The sequence below is a fragment of the Ceratotherium simum genome, chromosome 16 (genome assembly GCF_057802395.1).
Source record: "Ceratotherium simum simum isolate JZ-2026a chromosome 16, ASM5780239v1, whole genome shotgun sequence".
NCBI lineage: Eukaryota > Metazoa > Chordata > Mammalia > Perissodactyla > Rhinocerotidae > Ceratotherium > Ceratotherium simum.
In genome coordinates this window covers 38176289-38198744 of record NC_141915.1, presented here as the reverse complement: position 1 = coordinate 38198744, position 22456 = coordinate 38176289, and the positions used below count along the sequence as shown (strand labels likewise).

General features: G+C 45.9%; 1 pseudogene; it reads left to right on the top strand.

Moving 5' to 3' along the window:
* Positions 1-8069: 8069 nt before the first annotated feature.
* LOC101390929 (protein S100-A11 pseudogene) lies at positions 8070-8736 on the top strand (annotated as a pseudogene).
* The last annotated feature ends 13720 nt before the right edge of the window (positions 8737-22456 follow it).

Below are 22456 nucleotides of genomic sequence, written 5' to 3'. Positions count from 1 at the left end.
AACTTTTATCAATGTATAACATCCTTCTTTGTCTTTTGTAGCCTTCTAAAAAAATTTAAAGTCTACTTTGTCTGACAATAATATAGCCACCCAGCTCTCTTTTGGTTACTATTTGCATGGAATATCTTTTCTATCCTTTCACCTCACCCTCTTCACGTCCTTATATCTAAAGTGACTCTCTTGTAGACAACATATAGATGGATCATTTTTTTTCACTCTCTTTGCCAATCTCTGTCTTTTAATTGGTGTATTTAGATCATTTAGACCATTTCCTGTGTTCTATAAATTTCTCTCTCAACACTGCTTCATCCTATAAATTTTGATATGTTGTCTTTTTGTTTTCATTTAGTTCAATGTATTTTTAATATTTCTTTGAGACTTCCTCTTTGATATATGGATTATTTAGACATGTGTTGTTTAGTTTCCAAGTGTTTGGAGATTTTCCTGTTATCTTTCTGTTATTGATTTGTAGTTTGAGTCCACTGTGATCGGAGAACACATTCTATATGATTTAAATTCTTTTAAAATTGTTGAGTTTGTTTTATGACTCAGGATGTGGTCTATCTTGGTACATGTTTTGTGGGCACTTGAAAAGAATGTGCATTCTGCTGTTGTCAAGTGGAGTGTTCTATAAATGTCAATTAGATCCTGTTGTTGATTGTTTTGTTAAGTTCTCCTGTATACTTGCTGATTTTCTGTGTAGTCATTCTATCAATTGTTGAGAGAGGGATGTTGAAGTCTCCAATATAATTGTGGATTTGTCTATATCTTTTTTCAGTTATATCAGTTTTTGATTCACATATTTTATACTCTGTTTTTTGGTACATCCACATTCAGGATTGTTATGTTTTCTTGGTAGATTGACCCTTTCGTTATTTCTGTTTTTGGTAATTTTTTTTTGTTTTGAAGTCCACTTTATATGATATTAATATAGCCACTGCTGCTTTCTTTTGATATTTGCATGATATATCTTTTTCCATCCTTTCACTTTCAATCTGCCTATAGTATTACATTTGAGGTATGTTTCTTGTAGACAGCATATAGTTGGATCATATTTTTTTATCCACTCTGCCAATCTCTGTCTTTTAATTGGTATATTTATACCATTTACATTTAATGTAATTACTGATACATTATGGATTAAGTCTACCATTTTATTTTTTGTTTTAAGATTGTTCTCTCTGTTTCTCATTTCTCTGCTTTCTTTTTCCTGCCTTCTTGTAGGCTACTTAAACATTTGTTAGAATTCCATTTTGATTTATCCATAGTGTTTTTGAGTATCTCTCTCTATGGTTTATTTTAGCAGTTATTCTAGTTATTACATTATATATTATGTATATCTTATCATAGTCTACTAATGTTGTCATTTTGCCAGTTAGACTGAAATGTGGAAAACTTACCTCCCTTTATGTCCCTTTACCCTCCCCAATTTTAGTATCATCTTAAATATTTTCTCTATATACATTTAGAACCACATCAGACAGTATTATAATTTTTGTTTCAACCATCAAACATAATATAGAAAACTCAAGAGGAGAAGGAAAGCTTATTGAATTTACTCATATTATGATTATCATGTACTTCCTCCCTTCCTGATGTTCCAAGATTCCTTCTTTTGTAGTTTTCTTTCTGTTTAGAAAACTTCCTTTAGTCATTTTTTTAAGGGTAAGTCTGCTGGTAACAAATTCTCTATTTTCCTTCATCTGAAAATATCTTGATTTACCCTTCATTCTTGAAGGATGTTTTTGCTGAACATAGGATTCTGGGATGACAGTTCTTTTCTTTCAGCACTTGGAAAATATGCCATTTCCTTCTGGGCTGCATGGTTCCCGATGAGAAATCCACTGCCATTTGAATCGTTTTTCCCCTATAGGAAAGATGTTATTTCTTTCTCATTGCTTTTAAGATTTTTTTCTTTGTCTAGTTTTCAGAAGTTTGACTGTGATACGTCTTTGTGTGGATTTCTTTGATTTTTCCTAATTATAGTTCACTCAGCTTCTTGAATCTATAGGTTTATGTCTTTTGTCAAATTTGGGACACTTTCAGCCATTATTTCTTTGAGTACTTTTTCGACTCTGTCCTCTTTCTTCTCTCCTTCTGGGACTTAGATGACAGGAGTGTTGGATCTTTTGTTATAGTCCTACAGGTCCCTGAGGCTCTATTCATTTTTGTTTTCAGTCTATTTTCTCTCTGTTGTTCATTTGGGTAATTTCTATTTTTCTATCTTCCAGTTCACTGATTTTTTCCTCTATCTCTTCCATTTTGCTGTTGAATGCATCCATTAAGGTTTTTTATTTCTGTTATTATATTTCTCAGTTCTAAAATGTCCATCTGGTTCTTCTTTATGTCTTCTGTTTCTTTGCTGAAATTTTCTATGTCTTTGACGAGGCTTCCTATTTTTTCATTTGTTTTGAGCATGTTTCTTGAAGCATTTTTATCATGACTGCCTTAAGATCTTTGTCAGATGGTGTTAATGTGCCTGTCATCTGTGTTGGCACCTACTGATTTTCTTTTTTCATTCAGTTAGAGAACTTCCTGGTTCTTGACACGACAAGTGACTGTCTATTGAAATCTGTACGTTTGGGTATTGTGTTATGATACTCTGGGTCTTATTTAAACCTTCTGTTTTTAGCTGGCTTCCTCTGACACTGCTCAGACAAGGAAAGGGTTGGCACCCCTCCTTACTGTCAGGTGAAGGTGGAAGTCCAGGTTCTCCACATCATCTCCACTGACATGGTGGTGGTTCTGGAGGACTACTCTCAGTGGGCATGAACGTCCTGATTCCTTATTCAGCCTTTCCTTGACATTACTCCAGTGGGTTGAGAGGAGGGAAAGTCAGTTACCTCCTTACAGCCTGGCAAAGATGGATCTAGATTCCTCACTTGGTTTTTGCTGGCATGTGTGGGGATTAGGCGACAGATATTTTTGGTAGTGTTTGGCTGTAGTAAAGTGACTAGTCTCCGAAAAGTTTTCTATATTGCTAAGCTGCCCATTTCCTTATCCTTTAGCTAGAGAGAGCAGGCTTCCATAGGGTTTTTGTTTGTTTGTTTGTTTGTTTGTGTCTGTTGGTGTTTCCAGGTTGCTGGCTTCTCCAGAACCCAGTCTGGGATATATGGGGCAAAAAGAAAACCCAGAGAACTGACCAATGTGTCATTTTTCAGGTCACAAGGTCCCTATGCTGGCCCACCTTCTTTTCTCCACCTTTCAGAATCTTCTTATGTTGTTTTATGTATGAGATCCAGGGTTAGTTGTATTTAGCAAGATGAATAGAGAAAATTATGTCTACTCCATCTAGACCATCTGGAAACTATCTACTCCATCTGGAAACTGAACCATCCCCAATAATATATATATATACATATTTTTTTTTGCTGAGGAAGATTCTCCCTGAGCCAATCTTCCTCTATTTTGTATGTGGGTCACCACCACAGCATGGCTGCTGATGAGTGGTGTAGGTCTGCGCCTGGGAACTGAACCCAGGCTGCCAAAGCAGAGCACACCAAACTTAACCACAAGGCCATGGGCCCAGCCCCAATAATATACTTTTAATTATTGCAGTTTTATATTATGTTTTGACATTTGGTAGCAACCCCTCCCTTATTAATTTCTTTTTTTTTAATTGTATTGGTTATACTCATGACTTACCTTCCAGATTAACTTTATTTTTTTAAAGATTCCACCCATTTTATTTTTCCCCCCAAAGCCCCAGCGGACAGCCACGTGCCGTAGCTGCACATCCTTCCAGTTGCTGCACGTGGGACTCGGCCCCAGGATGAACGGAGAAGCGGCGCCTCGATGCGCACCCGGGATCCGAACCCGGGCCACCAGCATCGCAGCGCGCGCACTTAACCACCAAGCCACAGGGCCGGCCCCCAGATTAACTTTAGACTCAGCACTTCAAATTCCCTTTAAAAAATCCCATTGGGTTTTTGATTGGGATTATATTAAATTTATAAATTAATTAGAGGGAGGTATCTACTGTATTAGAATAATAAGTCATTCCATCTAAGACCAAGATCTCTTTACTTTTTTTTTCATGCTGTATGTCATGTCCTTCATTGAAGATTCATAGTTTTCTTGAACACTTCTCGTTAAATTTATTCTGACAGTTACAGGGTTTTTAAAACTGTAAATGTGATATTATTAACTAGCACTTTCTATTGGTAAGAGTCATTGGTTTCTATATATTTATCTTGTATCTGGCCACTGTACTTAATCTTTTCATTAATTCCTTCAGTGGCTATTTTTTTTTTCTGTACTAAGCATCTGCTTCCCCCACATTTCTTCTGGTAACAATTACAGGAGTGCATATATAATCCAGTACAAGTCAATCACAGCACCTCATGCTCCTAGATGAAAGGTGGGCACATGACCCAAGACAAACCAGTCAAGACCCTTCCTAGGATTTTTATGGGTGATTTGACAGGGAAGAGGTTTGTTTCTTCTCTGGTCATGGAGTTGTCAGATACAATCCTGGGTACTACTGGTAGCCAATTTTCTCTAATTGCATAGGGAAAGCTATTCTAATTTGGAAGATAATGAAGCTGAAACAGAGTATGAAACCAAAACAATTGAGAGAGAGAGAGAGAGAAAGAGAGAGAGCACGCAATATTTGGTCCTTGTTTCCAATATACCCCTGCCTTTCCTATCCCATGAGCCAATAAGCCCCCTCTTCTTTAAATTACTTTGAGTGAGGTGGATTTATTTACAACTAAAAGAATCTTGACTGTACAGAACTGGTATCAGGAGTGGGATGTTGTAAGCAACAGAATTTAAAAGGTGAACCTGGCCAGGTGGTGTGGAAAGCAGTGAGAAACCATTCTTTGCAATTTGGGAAGATAATTATCCTCATGGAAATGGATCAGCTGGATTAACCATCTCCTGTTGTACTTTAGAGCTCAGGCTGTGTGCCTAATGGCGTTGTAATTATTGGGGATTTGATAGAAAAATGTTAGATATTGAATGTGATATACTACTTGTGATCTTCAGTATGGTGCTACAAGATAACAAAAATCTTTCTTTTAAACTGGACCATAAAAAGAGATTGGATAATTAGCTTTGTTAAGAAAGATCTAGTCTGTTTGTAACCAATGACCTAAGACCACTGAGAGACAATTGTGTGCTACATGTAATTGTAAAAGCTGAATTTAATTTTCTATGCTAAAGTTAGGAGGAGTCAGAGGAAACAATCCATTATAATCATAATCTGTTTGTTTGTTTGTTTTCCATCTCTCTATTCTTCCTCAGGGTTGGATAATTCCCCTCATAGTCCCAAAGCCCTCATGACTGACGGCAGCTCCTGGGGCTACAAGCTTCCTTGTTCAATATCATCAGAAGGAACAAGACCACGCCCCAACATTTTCAGTGAGTCCCATGATTCACTCTGATTGGGCTGCCATAGATCTGGAGCCCATCCCTGAACAATCATTTTGGCTAGGGAGACAGGAACATACTGACTGGCACACCCCTAGATTTGGGGATAGAAAACAATCCCAGATTAAATCTCTTGGCTGAGAATGGGAGGGGGAAAGATGGTTTCCCAAAGGAAATTCAAGGTCTCGGTCCCAGAAAGGATGGTGGGCAAAGAACCCCAGATGTCCATATACCAAGGAAGAATCTTAACCTAAGGCCTAGATGGACAGTCAGAGCCCCCAAGCCTGTTGCTAAGAGACAAACCACAAAAGCCAGGTTCAGAATCAGGTTTCATGACTGGGCAAGATTTCCAGCATTGGTTACTTGCACATGGCGTCCCTAGGAATGGAAATGGCAGACAGCCAACTAGGATTTAAGGCAGTTGTGTCACCAGAGAAATCCCAAGCCTGGCAAACAGGGGCCTCCGATTGCTCAACTCTGAGATAATTCCAACTCTAACTATGCCAGCGGGGAGTGGGGCACTTGAGCAGGACACCTCCCAAGAGGGGACTTCCCTTTAAATTCCTCTTGGGTCTGGCCATGGACGAGATAAATCTAGGCAGTGGCCAAAATCAGGGGCAATCAGACATGCTAAGACACACCTGATTTCACTGCCAAGGAAGTGAGTCCTTGTAAGTCCTGCCTTCTGCCTGTGGTATTTTCCAGACTGTGGACCACTGTCTGGTATTTTCCCTTGTCCACTTTCTTTTAAAAAATATACTTAAAATTTTTTTTACAAAAATAATAAGTACTCATTTTTATAACACCAAATAATATAAAAAGTTATAAAATGAAACTTTAGTCTGTTCCTAGACCCTCCCCTATTGGATCCACTCCTCCCCCCTGGAGGGTTACACTATTAAGAGTTAGGTACGCATCCTTCAGAGGTTGTCCTATGTATGTACCTACAAGTACAAACATACATCTAAACTGTGCAAGACAGTCAAATTGAAAAATTAAAGTCTTCCTCCATCAATCTGATGCCCATCCCCCAGAAGTAATCATTTTCAACCATTTCTCTTTTTAGCCTTCCTGACAATACTTCCATAATGCCAGAAAATATGCTAATATCTCCAATTCATCGTTTCAACAATATCTCCTGACTCGCTGCAATGAAAGATAACGAGTTTAGCTTGCTTTCACTGCGTCCCTTCTTTCCCTAATCCCTGCCAGTCACGTATTTACTTACCCTTTCTATTATTTAATTTTAGGACTTTAAATAACATATTTAAACATCTATTTCCTGACTTCTCTTCAGATTGTTGCCTGTACAAAAAGGACTTTATTTTATTCTCGTACCTGATTGCTATTTTGGCTGGGTATAATCTCCCATCAACATCAGTTAGGATTAAGTATAGTGTAAATAAGGGACCCAAAACAGCAGTGGCTCGAAGTTGAAGTTTATTTTCTTTCTCATGTAGAAGATTGCAGGGGACTGGGCTCCTTCCAGTTTTCTACTCTGCCACACTTAGGATGTGGTCCTTGTCTTCATGGCCCAAGATGGTGGCCTCATATTGGCTTCCAGGCAGCAGGACGGATGGAGGAAGGTGCAAAGAAGGAAGGGACAGTCACATGGCCACACTTAGCTTTAAGGGAGGCTGGAAATGTAGCCTTGCTTTTGGATGGCTACGTGCCCAGCCAAAGACCCAAGGTTCTATTACTAAGGAAGAATGGGGGACAGACGCTGGGGACACTAGCAGTCTTGCCACTCCCTCTGCCCTTTGCAGGCTTGCTCACCTTCTTCTTGTCGGGATTGTCGGTGAGACATCTGATGACAATCTGATTTTCATTCCTTTGTACGTAATCTGTTCTTTCCCCTGGAAGATTTCACATGAGAGAGAATTACATGTGCAGAAGCCTTGGGGCCCGAGAATACAAATCATTTGCTCACAGTGCTGTGACTTGAGATTGTCCTTTTCTGACTCCTTCCTTCCTGTGCCCTCTGCGTTCACCCACTCAACCAATGTGGGTGCTCTCCAGCTGTGTACCTTCGGCCTTCCTCTCACTCTCCCTGAGTGACAGCATCCTCCCATGGCTTTAGCCGCCTCCCACTGGGTTGAATTCCAAATTTATCTCCACAGCTTACATCTCTTTCTCAACCTCGAGATCCAAAACAATCCAGTCATCTACTGGTATCACCACCTGACTGACCCACAGGCTGCCCGAGCTCCTCACGTGCCAGTCTGAGCTCTCCAGTTCCTCTCACCTCACTGCACAGCAATTCGCCCCTTTGCCCAAGGCAGAAACCCACCATTTCTGACCGGTCTACACCTCTATATGTTGCTTCCTCTCCCTGAACTTCCCTCTTCGTTTCTTCCCTTGATTAATTCTCATTCATCTTTCATAACTCTGTTGAGGGGTAACGTTTTTGGCAAAGTGTTTCCTGGTTTGGTTCTGCCTCAGTCTGGGTTGGGTGGCCCTCTCTTGGGTTCCCAAGCTAGCTGGAGAGTCCCCGTATCCCATCACCATTGCGACACTTTCTGATCTTCTGCACCCTCGTCTTGACTGTGAGCTATTTGATGGTAGAGATGGGGTCTTATCTCTGCATCCCCAGCATCTGGTAGAGCATTTGGCACATAGAAGTGGCAGCTTCAGCGCTTGCTGCGCCCTTCCCCAGTCACAGCCTCCGTGCCTCGCTCTACTCCAGCGCGGCAAAAATGTCCAGCCCTACAGAGACTGAGCGGTGCAAGTCTCTGATTGCTGTTTTCCAGAGATATGCTGGAAAGGACAGGAACAGCAGCAAACTCTCCAAGACCGAGTTCCCAGCCTTCGTGAACAGAGAACCGGCTGCCTTCACAGAGAACCAGAAGGACCCTGGTGTCCTTGACTGCGGGATGAAGAAACTGGACCTCAACTGTGATGGGCAGCTAGATCTCCAAGAATTTCTTAATCATATTGGGGGCTTGGCCACAGCTTGCCATGAATCCTTTATCAAGTCTACTTATTCCCAGAGTAAATCTCAGGAGCCCTTGGGCCTGGCCTCCATACCCGCCCACCTCTTTTCCTTCCAGCCTCCCAACCATCATCTACTCCTCACAGCCCACACATACCCTGAGCCCAGCACACCCGCCACCCCATGCCAGCCACTCCTGCTGCTGTTAATAAAACAATATCGTTTTTTAACACACACACACACACACACACACACACACACAAAAGGGGCAGCTTCCATTTTCTGCTGTCCAGCTAATTTCCCATACACCTCCTGATAACTGCACCCCCGTTTCTTTGGGGGACTTCCTCCTTCACTCCACGTGGTCCTGAGGAGCTGGGAATTGGGGTGCTCTCTCTGCTTCTGCCTCCTCTACAGATATGGACATGTGACCCAGGCTGGATTAATCACAGTCTCCCATGTCATTAATCACAGTGATTAGACCAACGGGTATCACTGACCAAGCAGGACCAATCAGACTCTTCCTTGGGATTAACATATAGACATGGGAGGGAGGGCCTCTCCACGCTGGGATTGCTAGTTGAGAGGATATGTTGGGATTGCTAGTTCAGATGGTATGTTTGGATTGCTAGTTGAGAGGATATGTTGGGATTGCTTGCTGAGATGAGGCACAGAGCTGTGGGTGGCTATCTCCCCTCCACGTGAAGGAAGTCTCTCTGCAGAACAGAGACAAGTGGAGATAAAACATGGGCAGAGAGGGAGTTCTGGTGGCCTTGAGTCCCGAGTTCCAGTTCTGTTGGCTCCTATTGTTCTTCCTTCACTCCTTTAGGCTCTCACAGTCCCTCCCCAGGTGCATGAACCAACAAATTCTTTTTTTTTTTTTTTTTTTTTTTTAAAGATTTTATTTATTTATTTTTTCCCCCAAAGCCCCAGTAGATAGTCGTGTGTCATAGCTGCACATCCTTCCAGTTGCTGTACGCGGGACGCGGCCTCAGCATGGCCGGAGAAGCAGCGTGCCGGTGGGAGCCCCGGATCCGAACTCGGGTCGCCAGCAGAGGAGCGCGCTCACCCAACCACCAAGCCACGGGGCCGGCCCGTGAACCAACAAATTCTCTTTCTGTTTAAGTTGGTTTGAGTGGGGGCCGGCCCCGTGGCTTAGTGGTTAAGTGCGTGCACTCCGCTGTTGGCGGCCCGGGTTCGGATCCCGGGCATGCACCTACGCACCACTTCTCCAGCCATGCTGAGGCCGCGTCCCACATACAGCAACTAGAAGGATGTGCAACTATGACATACAACTGTCTACTGGGGCTTTGGGGGGAAAAAATAAATAAAATTATAAGTCAGTTTGAGCGGGTTTCTACCTCTGTAACTGAAAGAGTTCTGACTAACGGAGAACTCCGTAAAGTTTAATGATAACATTAAGAAACTAAGTGAGCCATCTCCAGTGCCTCTCTCCCCCTCGCTCCCTCTGAGCACGGCAAGATGCCTCACCTATGCTCTTTGGAGAGGTTGATACCATCGCTTGCTTTCACTTATGGTGTCAAGTCTGAACTCTTCAGTTTGGCAAGTGAGACCTTTCTGATCTGATCCCAACTTCCCCAGCCAATCTCCTGCCCTCTTCCCAGGCAGCCTCTGTGTCAGCCAGATAAATGCTCACATTTCTCTGAATTTGTCCTGTTCTTTCAGACTGCTGCATCTCTGCACGAGCCTCAACCTGGAATGCTCTTCTCCCTCCCACCCCTCGATGAATCCCAATCCACCCTCCAAGACCAATCCCAAGTGGCACCTCCTTCAAAGCCTTCCTGCCCTACCCAAGCAGAGTCTAGCCTCCTTTTCTGCAACATCACCTCTGTTGTACACTGAGTGCCCATCACACTGAACTGCAATTATGGTTGACTCATCTGTCTTTCCTCTACTAGACAGGGTTCCCTAAAGGCAGAGAGCTGCTCTTTATCCACCTCTGTATCCCCGTCTCCCAACACCCACAGCAGAGTGTCAACGAACACGTGGTGAGTGAGTGGAGGTTTTAGGAACAGGCTTCATTTCCTCATCTGTAAAAGGGTAGAAAAGGAGTTCTTCTGACCGACACTCCCCCAGGTTTCAGGTTTCAGAAGAGAGGCAAGTCTTGTGACCCTCGCCAGGACACTCCTCCATGCAGAGAGGTGGAGAGTGGGAAGGCAGTGTGGATGCCACCTGACTGGCCTGTGTCTACACTGGCTTCTAGTTGTTAGTGATGGGAGAACTTAGAGAATTGCCTTAGGGAACTCTGACTCTCCCTGAGATTCTCAGAGCTTTGAGTAGCCCTGCCCCCCTCTCACTTTCCACCGCACAAAAGTGATAGAAAGAACCAATAAGGTAAAAAAAAAAGGGAGGGGGTTTCTTAGAAATCTCTTGACCCTCTATTCACGTGGCAGGACAGATTCATCCCCGGGAGGTGTGGGGCGAGCTTTGGGGGAGTCAGAGAAGGGGCTGGGGGAGGTTCTCTCTGTTGCTTGCACGCACATCCTCTGGCGGTGCCTCTGTGTTGTTTATGAGGTTTCCCACACCAGTGAGAGGCGACACGGTGGAGGGTCTGGAATCCAGATTGGCTGTGTGACCTCAGGCAAGTCACTTAAGTTCTCTGTGCCACAATTTCCTCATCTGCAAAATAAAGATGATAATAGTATTTACCTCACAGGGTAGCTGTGAGGAATCAATGAGTTATTTGTAAAGTACATAATAAGTGCTATGCAAATACTTGTTTAGACTATATTAGGGTTTCATGTGTTGAAAGCCAGTCTTGGGATCCCAGAACCCTTTTCATGCTTAATAAAGGGACCCCTCAAGGAGCCTGTGAGGGGACTAGGTGTGGTGGTGGTGGAAAGGGTCATGGAGGATGGAAAAGATACAGTGAAATTCCTCAAGTATCCACAAGAGGGCACTTCATAATGGAGAGCCTTACCGGCCTCATTGCCTTGTTTGCTTCCACTTGGGTTTCTGTATGAAAGCAAGTCAATCAGAATCAGACCACAAATGGGTGATAATGGCTGAAGGTGCTGCCCAGTGATGATAAATGACTCATACAGGAGCACCTCCTAACTCAAGCTATGTGCACTGCGATACACACCACCTCTTACTCCTCAGAGCCCCAGATATCCCCATCCTTTAGCACTGTCCCCAGCCTGCTACCCTGAGGGCTGTCTGGATATTTGGGAAAGGGAGCGTCAGGTGCTTCTATGCCTGAATATGCTGGTCCCCCCCCCCGCCCCGCCCAGGGAGTCAGACCGCTCCACTAGCCTCACCCAACGGGTCCTCAAAATGGTTCTGACTCTTACACCATCACAGAACCCTCTCGCACCCTTCCTGCTCCCCCAGCTACCAGAGCCTGACCAGAGTCTGCGCTGGGTCACGTGGGTCCAGCTCTGGTCCTCATCTCTGGTTTTCTAGAGAGAACAATAAGTGGGGGAGTGAGGCGGTGAGATGGGAGGCTTCCCTCTGCCCCACTGAGAGGGTGAGGGTTGGGGCCGGGGGGAGACTAAGCCCAGCGCCTGATTCAGCAGAGAGCTCATGACGTACAAGGGACACCACTGCTGCTGGGTCCCCCTAGCAAAGGGTAGAGAAGGTGGAGGAGAGGGAAGGGAGGTCTCTTCCCTCTCCACTGCTCCCTTCCTCCCCACAGCCCGGGCCCAAGGCCACCTCTCCTGCAGCCAGCTCTGGAGCCCAGCTAGGACAGTCACCTCTGACCCCCTCCGCCTTCACACTTCCCCACACAGAGGGGGTCAGGGGCAGAGAAAGAACCCTGGACGCTGTAGGAGACCTGGGTGCTACACCTGGCACTGTCAGCTACCGTTGTCACCTCCCTGGGTCTCAGTTTCCTCAGCTGTAAGATAGGGATAACTGTGCTACCCAGGGTGGCAGACGGGCTTCTGCAGGAGATGGAATCCGAGCTTGGAAGGCTGGGAGGGACAGAGTTCCTGCCAACTGTAGATGGGAATCAAAAATGGTTCCTAAAATAACCTAACAGTTTACCCGGGGCAGGAACAGAGCAGACAGTAGAACCCAAGGATCCTCTTGAAAGATGGGGCCCCACATCTCTGTGGTCCCCTTCACAGTCCCTGAGTGAGAACACAGCATGTCTGTTAGCTGACTGATCCACCTCTTCAGCTGAGTCGTCTCGGGCTGTGGGGAGTTTCTGCCCACCCACATCAGACCCAGAGAGAAACCTGGCTAAAAGGAGCCAGAAAGTTCTGGAAAGGCAGGAAGTCCCAGGCTGGCAAAGACGAAGGCTGAGGGGGCAGAAATGGGCACTGGCTCCAGGCATCACCTTCAGCGCGCGCTCTGGCACCGGCACGGGGTGGCCCGGGATGGGAGGTGGCCAGGCTCGTGTGGACAGCCAGCTTCACAGGAGCATCGCGGCCAGAGCCGCGCCACCCAGCCCGGTGGCTCGGGTGCAGCCGGCCCGGCGGCCGCGGGGCGGAGCCCGAGGACCAGAGACGCCCGAGTTTGAGGCCTCGGCCGGGCGAGAGGGACCTGGCGCGCCGCCCTCGGTCGCCTCTGCCCAGAGCGCGGGACACCCAGCTCCCCCGGGGCTGGCGGGCTCGGGGCGCGCGGGGGAGGCGCGGGGTCTGCGGCCGTCCTCGGACCCGGTCACCCGCTGGCGGGAAATCGGGCCGGGATGCAGGAGGGAGGGCACGGGGGCTCCCGGGCGGGGCCGACGGGGCTCCCTCCGCGAACACTAACGTGTGTCCCCTGCCCCAACACGGGCCCCCGGGCGCTGCCGGACCCGGACGGTGCCCCCGAGCCTGCAGCCCGCCCCCGCAGAGAAGGCCAGCCCGGGGCGCCCCAGTCTTGGTGGCCCTCTACCACTTACAGTTAGTTACTATAGGGGACGGGGAAGCTATAGGATGACGACGGAAAAGGCATCAGGTCCCGTAAATTAAAGGACTGGGCATCAAGAGGTGGTTGGATTAGGGGAGGGGAGAGTTTGGAAGAACAGCTTTTGGTGGGGGGCGGTGTTGGAGGCACAAGCCACTGCGGACATTATTTTATGGAGGGGTTGGAGGGTCTATGGACCCTTTCCAGGCTTAAATTCTCTGGGCATTTATTTAATTACACCACTGTTGGTTTTTGCTTGCAGATAGAAGTGATGCAAATCAATTTTAGAAAATTTGAAAATTGACAACAAAATTAAGAATATTATCATTGTTCTTACACCTATCACCCAGAGACAATCATCTATATAACCAAACTGTGTAAATTCGTATCCTGCTTTTAATTTTATTTGTTTATTTATTTTCCCCCCCAAAGCCCCAGTAGATAGTTGTATGTCATAGCTGCACATCCTTCTAGTTGCTGTATGTGGGACGCCGCCTCAGCATGGCCGGAGAAGCGGTGCGTCAGTGCGCGCCCTGGATCCGAACCCGGGCTGCCAGCAGTGGAGCGCGCGCACTTAACCGCTAAGCCACGGGGCTGGCCCTGTATCCTGCTTTTAAAACTTAACATTATATCCAGAGCATTTTCCATTTCATCACATAATTTGTAAAAGCATGATTTGTGAAGTCAAGTCATATTTAATTGGAGGAGTAGATGACAACTTATTTAGCCAATGCTTTACTGATGGAAGGTTAGGTTGTCAGTCTCTAAACAGTCTCTAAATGATGCTGCAGCCAACATCCTTGCACATGAATCTGTACCAACATCTGCTTGTTCTTTTAGGATAAGAACTAGGAGTAGAATCATTGAGTGAAATATTGTGAATACTTTTTCTCAAGTTTATTTTAATTCTAGAAGAAGTACTTGTAAAATATACAAGCAATCCTAAAGGGTATGAAAGAGAACACTGAGGTCCTGCCCCCAAACTGTGTCTAACTCCCCGGAGGTGACACTGTTCACACTTTTGTAGTAAAGGTTTAAGATTTTCCCATGTGTGTTGACAGATAAACACACCCTAAGGTGTATATTTGTATATGATAAGGGAACAGCAGATCACACCAAAAATCAAATTTATTTTTGAAATCAAATATATCATTGTAAGAAAAATACACATTCATTGTAAAAATAACAACTAATCAAATATCATTAGGAAAGAAAGAAAGAACATATTTGTCATGATAATGATGAGCCCCCTCAAGCCCAGATTAAACTCTAACTCCAGGTACAGAAGACAGAAGAGCCCAGCACTTACTTAATCAGGAGCAGGCTGAGCTGAGCCCTGCAGTCACTTGGCCATTGGCCTGCCCTGACTGAGTGGGGCCCCACCCTAGGGGTTCACTGGGGGATGTCAACTCTGCCCTCAGGTCTAAGGAGCAGGAGGAGCCCGCCTCATGGGGCCCACCATTGTCAACCTGCAGTGTGAAAAACTCAGATCTCTACAACCACTGTCATAGGCATCATGTAAAAGTCTCTTAAGTAACAGATGGAAAAACGTTTCAGAAAGGGAAAGTACATGCTGGGGAGGGGCTCAGGCACCTTACATGACTTTTTGTTTCTAATCCTTGTAACAGCCTACATGGTGAACATTATTGCCCCATTTTACAGAAAAGTAGAAATCAAGACACCTGACTCCCGGGCCAATGTTCTACCCACGCCCAGGACTACTTCATCTTTCTGTATCGTTATCTGTCTTACCTCCTGACCAAAAAACAAGCCCTGGGTGGCAGGGCCCTGCCATCTCTGAGGCCACAGACAACGCTGTCCCAGCTGTGATTCCACGTGACAGAAGTCTTACTGAACCCCTCTCCTGAGCCAGGCCAGGGCAGGGGCACCTGGAACATGGTGGGTAACGTAATTCAATGGAGGCTTCCAAAAGGATTTCTGGCCCAAAGGGCAGATTAAGGCATGGTCAGAGCCGGGGCTGAGAGGGCTTCAGAGGACACTGTCCTCGGTACTGGCACAGGGAGTGAGGGCCCAGGGGGCCCCAGTAATGCTGAGACCGTGCTAGGCTCAGCTCTCAGCTGGTCCAGAGCCAGGCCCTGGGAAAGGCCTGTGGGAGGCTGCTTTCCTGCATGCAATAGGGGATGAGGGGATGGGCATTCCTTACACAAACAAACACACACACATACAAACACACACACACACATACACACACACCAGAAGCACATCAGAAGCCCAGACTTGCCTGTCGGAAGGGGACCCACCTGAACTGACACCCGAGGCACAGAGGGCTGAGCAGCCCTGGCTGACCTGCTGGGCATCTGCTTCCGTCCCCAGACCTTGACGCAGATCCTGGAGGATGGTTCAGAGTTTGATAGCCTGGGGGTCCCCTCACTGGTGGCCCACTGGTGTAGCCTTCCCCAGGACCCTGCTACATGATCCCTCATTCAAACTACTGAGTCATCTTAAATGACCTGTAACCTTTCTTTGCCCACATACGCCAAGCCCTGTTGTTTCTCTGAGCTTGCTGGAATTTCTGCAGCTCTGAGGGTTGGCGTAGAGGAGTGTCTTTCTGCCTGAGGAAGGTGGAGGAAGCCTCTGGGCTCTCCGACTACTATTGGAGGGTGTGGGGAGAGGCAGTTCCTTCCCAGCTGCATGCAGGAGAGCAGTTCATCCCAACAGAGCCGCTCGGATCAGGGGAGGCCATGTCTGGGCAGGGAAGACCCCTCCATTTGCTTGTCTTGGAAGGCCAGGCCCCCAGGAAGGCCAGGGACCTGCAAGTCTTTGCTCCGGGTCCCACGGAAGAGGCCAGCCCTTCCCCAGGCCCTGGGGACCCCTGTCCTCCCAGAATCACAGATCATAATGGCACCAGGATGATAGCTTCCATCTAACCTGCACCAGCCGCTCTGGGGTCTCCCCTCCAGCACTCCAGCTTCACTAGTCTGAGGGCTTCTCCTCTAGGCCCTCGCAGGGAGTAGGCCAGACTTTTATCACTGTGACCACCAAAGCAGACATGGCGACACTGGGAGGCAGGGAGGGGCACTCAGTCCGTCTTGCCTGACTCTACTTTCTTTCTTAAGGTTACTTGATTAGTTGTTTTTTTACAATGAATGTGTATTTTTCTTACAATGATTTATTTGATTTCAAAAAGAGGAAGCAAGGGTTGTAGATGTGATCTGCTGTTCCCCAATCATATACAAATATACACCTTAGGGTGTGTTTATCTCTCAGTGCAAGTGGGAAAATCGTGAACATTTACTACTCAAGTGTGAACGGTGTCACCTCCGGGAAGTTAGACACAGTGTGGGGGCAGGACCTCAGGGTTGTCTTTCATACCCTTTAGGATTGCGTGTATATTTTACAAGTACTTCTTCTAGAATTAAAATAAACTTGAGAAAAAGTATTCATAATATTTCCCTCAATGATTCTTATCCTAAAAGAACAAGCAGATGTTGGTACAGATTCATGTGCAAGGATGTTGGCTGCATCGTGATTTAGAGACTGTTTAGAGATTGACAACCTAACTTTCCATCGGTAAAGCATTGGCTAAATAAGTTGTCATCTACTCCTCCAATTAAATATGATATGACTTCACAAATCATACTTTTACAAATTATGTGATGAAATGGAAAATGCTTTAGATATAATGTTAAGTTTTAAAAGCAGGATACAAATTTAAACAGTTTGGTTATATAAGTGATTGTCTCTGGGTGATAGGTGTAAGAACAATGATAATATTCTTAATTTTGTTGTCAATTTTCAAATTTTCTAAAATTGATTTGCATCACTTCTATCTGCAAGCAAAAACCAACAGTGGTGTAATTAAATAAATGCCCAGAGAATTTAAGCCTGGAAAGGGTCCATAGACCCTCCAACCCCTCCATAAAATAATGTCCGCAGTGGCTTGTGCCTCCAACACCGCCCCCCACCAAAAGCTGTTCTTCCAAACTCTCCCCTCCCCTAATCCAACCACCTCTTGATGCCCAGTCCTTTAATTTACGGGACCTGATGCCTTTTCCGTCGTCATCCTATAGCTTCCCCGTCCCCTATAGTAACTAACTGTAAGTGGTAGAGGGCCACCAAGACTGGGGCGCCCCGGGCTGGCCTTCTCTGCGGGGGGCGGGCTGCAGGCTGGGGGGCACCGTCCGGGTCCGGCAGCGCCCGGGGGCCAGTGTTGGGGCAGGGGACACACGTTAGTGTTCGCGGAGGGAGCCCCGTCGGCCCCGCCCGGGAGCCCCCGTGCCCTCCCTCCTGCATCCCGGCCCGATTTCCCGCCAGCGGGTGACCGGGTCCGAGGACGGCCGCAGACCCCGCGCCTCCCCCGCGCGCCCCGAGCCCGCCAGCCCCGGGGGAGCTGGGTGTCCCGCGCTCTGGGCAGAGGCGACCGAGGGCGGCGCGCCAGGTCCCTCTCGCCCGGCCGAGGCCTCAAACTCGGGCGTCTCTGGTCCTCGGGCTCCGCCCCGCGGCCGCCGGGCCGGCTGCACCCGAGCCACCGGGCTGGGTGGCGCGGCTCTGGCCGCGATGCTCCTGTGAAGCTGGCTGTCCACACGAGCCTGGCCACCTCCCATCCCGGGCCACCCCGTGCCGGTGCCAGAGCGCGCGCTGAAGGTGATGCCTGGAGCCAGTGCCCATTTCTGCCCCCTCAGCCTTCGTCTTTGCCAGCCTGGGACTTCCTGCCTTTCCAGAACTTTCTGGCTCCTTTTAGCCAGGTTTCTCTTGTGAATCTGAGGTGGATGGGCAGAAACTCCCCACAGCCCGAGGCTCTTTAATTGGAGAAGGGCATCAGACGTGGGATATTAGATATAATAGTGTATCTTGTCCGTGGAGTACACTATGAGGGAGCCAGGGTTTGGCTTCCCTGCCTGGCCACCAGAGGGAATGGGAACCCAGCCAGAGGTGTGGTGGGCAGCACAGCAGAGGACAGCCCAGGCTGATGAGATCTCTAGTCTGGTGTCTCTTGAAGCCACACTTACTGCCTGCCTGGCCAGGGAGAGTTTATGTTCTGTTCAGTACTGCAGGCCTGTTAGACATCCCTGTCAGCTGCAGAGGGAGAGTGGGAGAGGGAGGGGCCAGATATCCAGGGCTGAGAAACAGGTTGTCTGGTGGGTACCTGCCTCCTGGGCTTTGTGGAGGAACCCGGTTACATAAGTTATGGCAAATTGTCCAATGGATTTGCATCGACACGGTAGATTGTAAGCACCCTCTGCGTCTGCTTTCGGAATCCAAATCCCACAAAATCCCGTCCAAATCTCACAAAAGGGCCAAAGAGATGGAGGGGGAATAGTGTGGGCAAACTGGAAATGCTGAAGAATTTCTACAATACGGAAATCAGTGACGATCAGCCTTCCTGAGGAAAAAAAAGTCACAGCACACATTTATGAAGAAGACTGCTCCTGAGCACGAATCAGGGGCGTCAGTTACATGCTGTGTCTGGAGCAGTGGGCACGGCCACACTTCCCCTTCAGTCATTCCTGCTGAGCAGCAGGCATGAGTGGCACTTGCTGAAATGTTGAGACAGAGTGTGGGCCCATGACTGGAAAGGCAAGATCAAGACGTCCTCACACCCAGAAGACTAACTCCCAGCTCATCCCTGCTTGCAGGACACTGTGCTCCCATTGAAGATCTAACATCCTGACAGTTAACTGAGCAAGCATGAGATGCTTAAAGCAGTACAGTTAGTATCTCCAGAGGGATGACTGGCAGTCTGTCACGTGGGCAGTGCCCAGTGAACCACACCTCCCAATATGCTGTCCTTGGTAGTCCCCTCTCACGTGGCTCTGGGCTGACCTATGACCTGCTTCAGTTGGTGCAGAAGTGTGCCAGTTCTGGGTTTAAATCTTAAGAAGCCTTGGCATGGTCCACGTTTGTGCTCTTGGCAGCTCTAAGCCACCATTTAAGAAGTGCAGATACACTGCTGGAGAGATGAAATAGGGAGACCAAACAGAGAGGCCCTTAGATGACGTGGAGAGAGAGAGAAGCCATCCCCGCTGACCCTACCCCAGCTGACCTGCCCGCTAAATGCAGCTGTATGGACCACGAGCAAGACCAATAGAAGACCCGCCCATGAGCCCTGCCAAGAGTACAGAATCAGGAGCAAACAGTTGTTTCAAGCCACTTACTTTTGGGGTAGTTTGTTAAACAGGATGCTGGACAACATTACACACACACACACACACACACACGGCCAGAAGTCCTGGAAATTAAACGTTTCATTGTTGGGGGGGGGGAAAACTTCAGAAAATAGTTGAATAACAGTATGGATACAGGAGCCAGCCTGGTGGCGTAGTGGTTAAGTTCACGTGCTTTGCTGCAGCGGCCCAGGGTTCACAGGTTCAAATCCCGGGAGTGGACCTGCACACCACACATCAAGCCATGCTGTGGCAGCATCTCACATACAAAATAGAGGAGGATGGGCATGGATGTTAGCTCAGGGCCAATCTTCCTCAGCAAAAACAAAACAAAACAAAACAGTATGGATACAGCTGATTAGTAAACTGGAATATTGAGCTGAAGAATCTCCCACAATATGGTGCAAAGGAAGAAAGTGATGGAAAAAGTGAGTGAAAAACTTAAAGTATAAGCAGAGTTTCCACATCCAACTAATAGAAGTTCTTCAGGAAGAGAGTAGAGAGAAGGGTCGGGGGGAAGCAGTAAAGAAATACAATAGCATTTCTCATAAGTCTTCATTTTGAGAGAGCCCAGTGAGGGTAGTGCAGGAAGAATTTAAATGACCAACCCACATATATGTTGTGTTGACATTTCAGAATCCAGTGATATCAAGAACATTCTAAAACTTACGTATGTTCACACAAAAACCTGTACGTGAATGCTCATAGCAGCTTTGTTTATAATAACCAAACACTGGAATCAGCTTAGATGGCCTTCAACAGATTAATGGCTAAACCAGCTGTGGTATACACATACCATAGAAAATTACTCAGCAATAAAAAGGAATGAACTATTGACACAGACAACAACTTGGTTGAATCTCCAGGGAATTATGCTAAACAAAAAGAGCACTTCTCAAAAGGTTATATACTGTATTATTCCACTTATATAACATTTTAAAATTGACAAAATTTTGGAATGGCGGTCAGATTGGTGGTTGCCAGGGGTTAGGGATGGTGGGCAGGGGGAATGCAAAGGAGGGAGATGTGGTTATAAAAGGGCAACAGGAAAGGATCCTTGCAGAGTTGGAACTCTTCAGCATCTCGACTGTGTTGGTGGATACACAATCCTACACAGGTGATAAATGGTATAGCACTAAACGCACTCATGCGTGTGCAAACAAGAATGAGTACAACTGGGGAACTCTGAACAAATTGGGTGGATTTTATCAATATTAACATCGTGGTTGTAATATTATACTATAGTTTTGCAAAATGTTACCAGTAGGGGAAACTGGACAAAGTGTGTAAGAGATCTCTCTGGATTATTTGTTACAACTGCAGTGTGAACCTATAAGTATCTCAATAGAAATTTCAAAAAAACCCACAAACCTCTTGGATGCATTTACTGCAAACTGATAAGACCTAAGACCTTGGAAAGTGGGATTCAGGAGGCGGGGATGGGAGGAAGAGCCACTTTTACCTTTTATTTTACAAGCCTGCGGTATTTAAATTTATTCTGCATCAAGAATGCATCACTTTTGTAACAAAAAGAAACAAATCTGGGGCCGCCCCGGTGGTGTAGTGGTTAAGTTAACACACTCCTCTTCAGGGGCCCGGGGTTCGTGGGTTTGGATCCCGGGTGCGGACCTACGCATCACTTATCAAGCCATGCTGTGGCAGCGTCCCACATATAAAGTAGAGGAAGATGAGCAGGATGTTAGCCCAGGGTGAATTTTTCTCACCAAAAAAAAGAGAAACAAATCTTTATATAGCTGTTTCAAGAACAGCTATATAAACATAAATACTTTAACTTTATTTTTTATATTAATATATTTGCAGTTTATTTTAGTGTCTAGTGTTTGATAAAAATCTGGCTTTATTTTTGATCAGATAGTTTATCAGCTGTCAGCACTATTTGTTGAACTATTCTTTCTTTCTTTCCCACTGCTTTATAATGCTGTCTTTAACACACACTAAATTCTTACATGCGTTCCAGTCTCCTCTGCTCGATGGTGTTTTTCAGAATCCATTTGATGATTAATAAGTCAGTGACACACTTAACCTAATTAGTTTAGAAAGTATTTCAATATATGGTGGAAAAGTACTTAATTTTAACATCTATTTTTCAAACTTTTTTCCTAAATGTTCTCGTGTTTATTCTTCCAAGTGTGTAAAAAACTGATATCATTTAGAATCACCTTGTCAAGCTGCAAAGAAGATACCATTTTTAATTTTTTTATTACAAAAGTAATTTATATTCATAATAACAAACTGCAAAAGACACAAGGACCATGGTAATGGTAATTTCTCTCTCTTCCAGCCCTAGTCCATCCCCTTGACACAACTGCTGTTTAAACTTTAGTGTGTGTCCTTACACACTATTCTTTATGCTTATATGAATGTGCAAATATATACACACACTCATGATTATTTTCTTTCATTTAAAAGAATTGATATTGGATCATAGTATTCACACTACTCTCAAATTTGCTCTTTTTATTCAAGAGCAAATCATAGAAATATTTCCTGGTCAATGAATAATAAATCTTATTCATAGTTTAATTTTTTAAATTTAGCTTTCCTTTCTATCTTTTTATCACACAGTAGTTTAAAGAGCCAAATTGTTCGGGAAGGCTTGTTATGAAAAGCTTTAGCCTCCCACAGCCCACATTATTTGTCCCTCAGAGGCAACAACCTTCAACTCTTTTAGCTCAAAATAATGTGTTTATACAGCTGCTTGTTCGTTTTTCAGTTTCGGATATTATCTGTTTATTTCCCAGTGTGGGAGATCAGGATTCACCTTCCTCACCTCTGACCCCTATCACATACCTGCTCGCTTCCCCACACACCTTCTCAACATAATTATATCATAAATGTGGCTGAAAACCTCATATGGCTAGGTCAATATTCCATGTTTACATTATTGAGACCGTGTAAAACCCTATTCATAACAAAAACATATAGAATACTGTGAGTACTTTTCATTTTCTGAACTACTTTCTCTTTTCTCTGAAGTTAATCATTGCTTTTGTTTGCCTATTTTTCTATGAATATATCACAGCTCCAACCCCAAACTTTTTGCCAGTTGTCTAAATCGCTTCTCAATATTTTTGAACACATCAGATATTTTGATCCGTTTCCTCTTATGGAAGAATCTTTCCTGAACTGTCTTCTCTCTTGCTCCAATCTG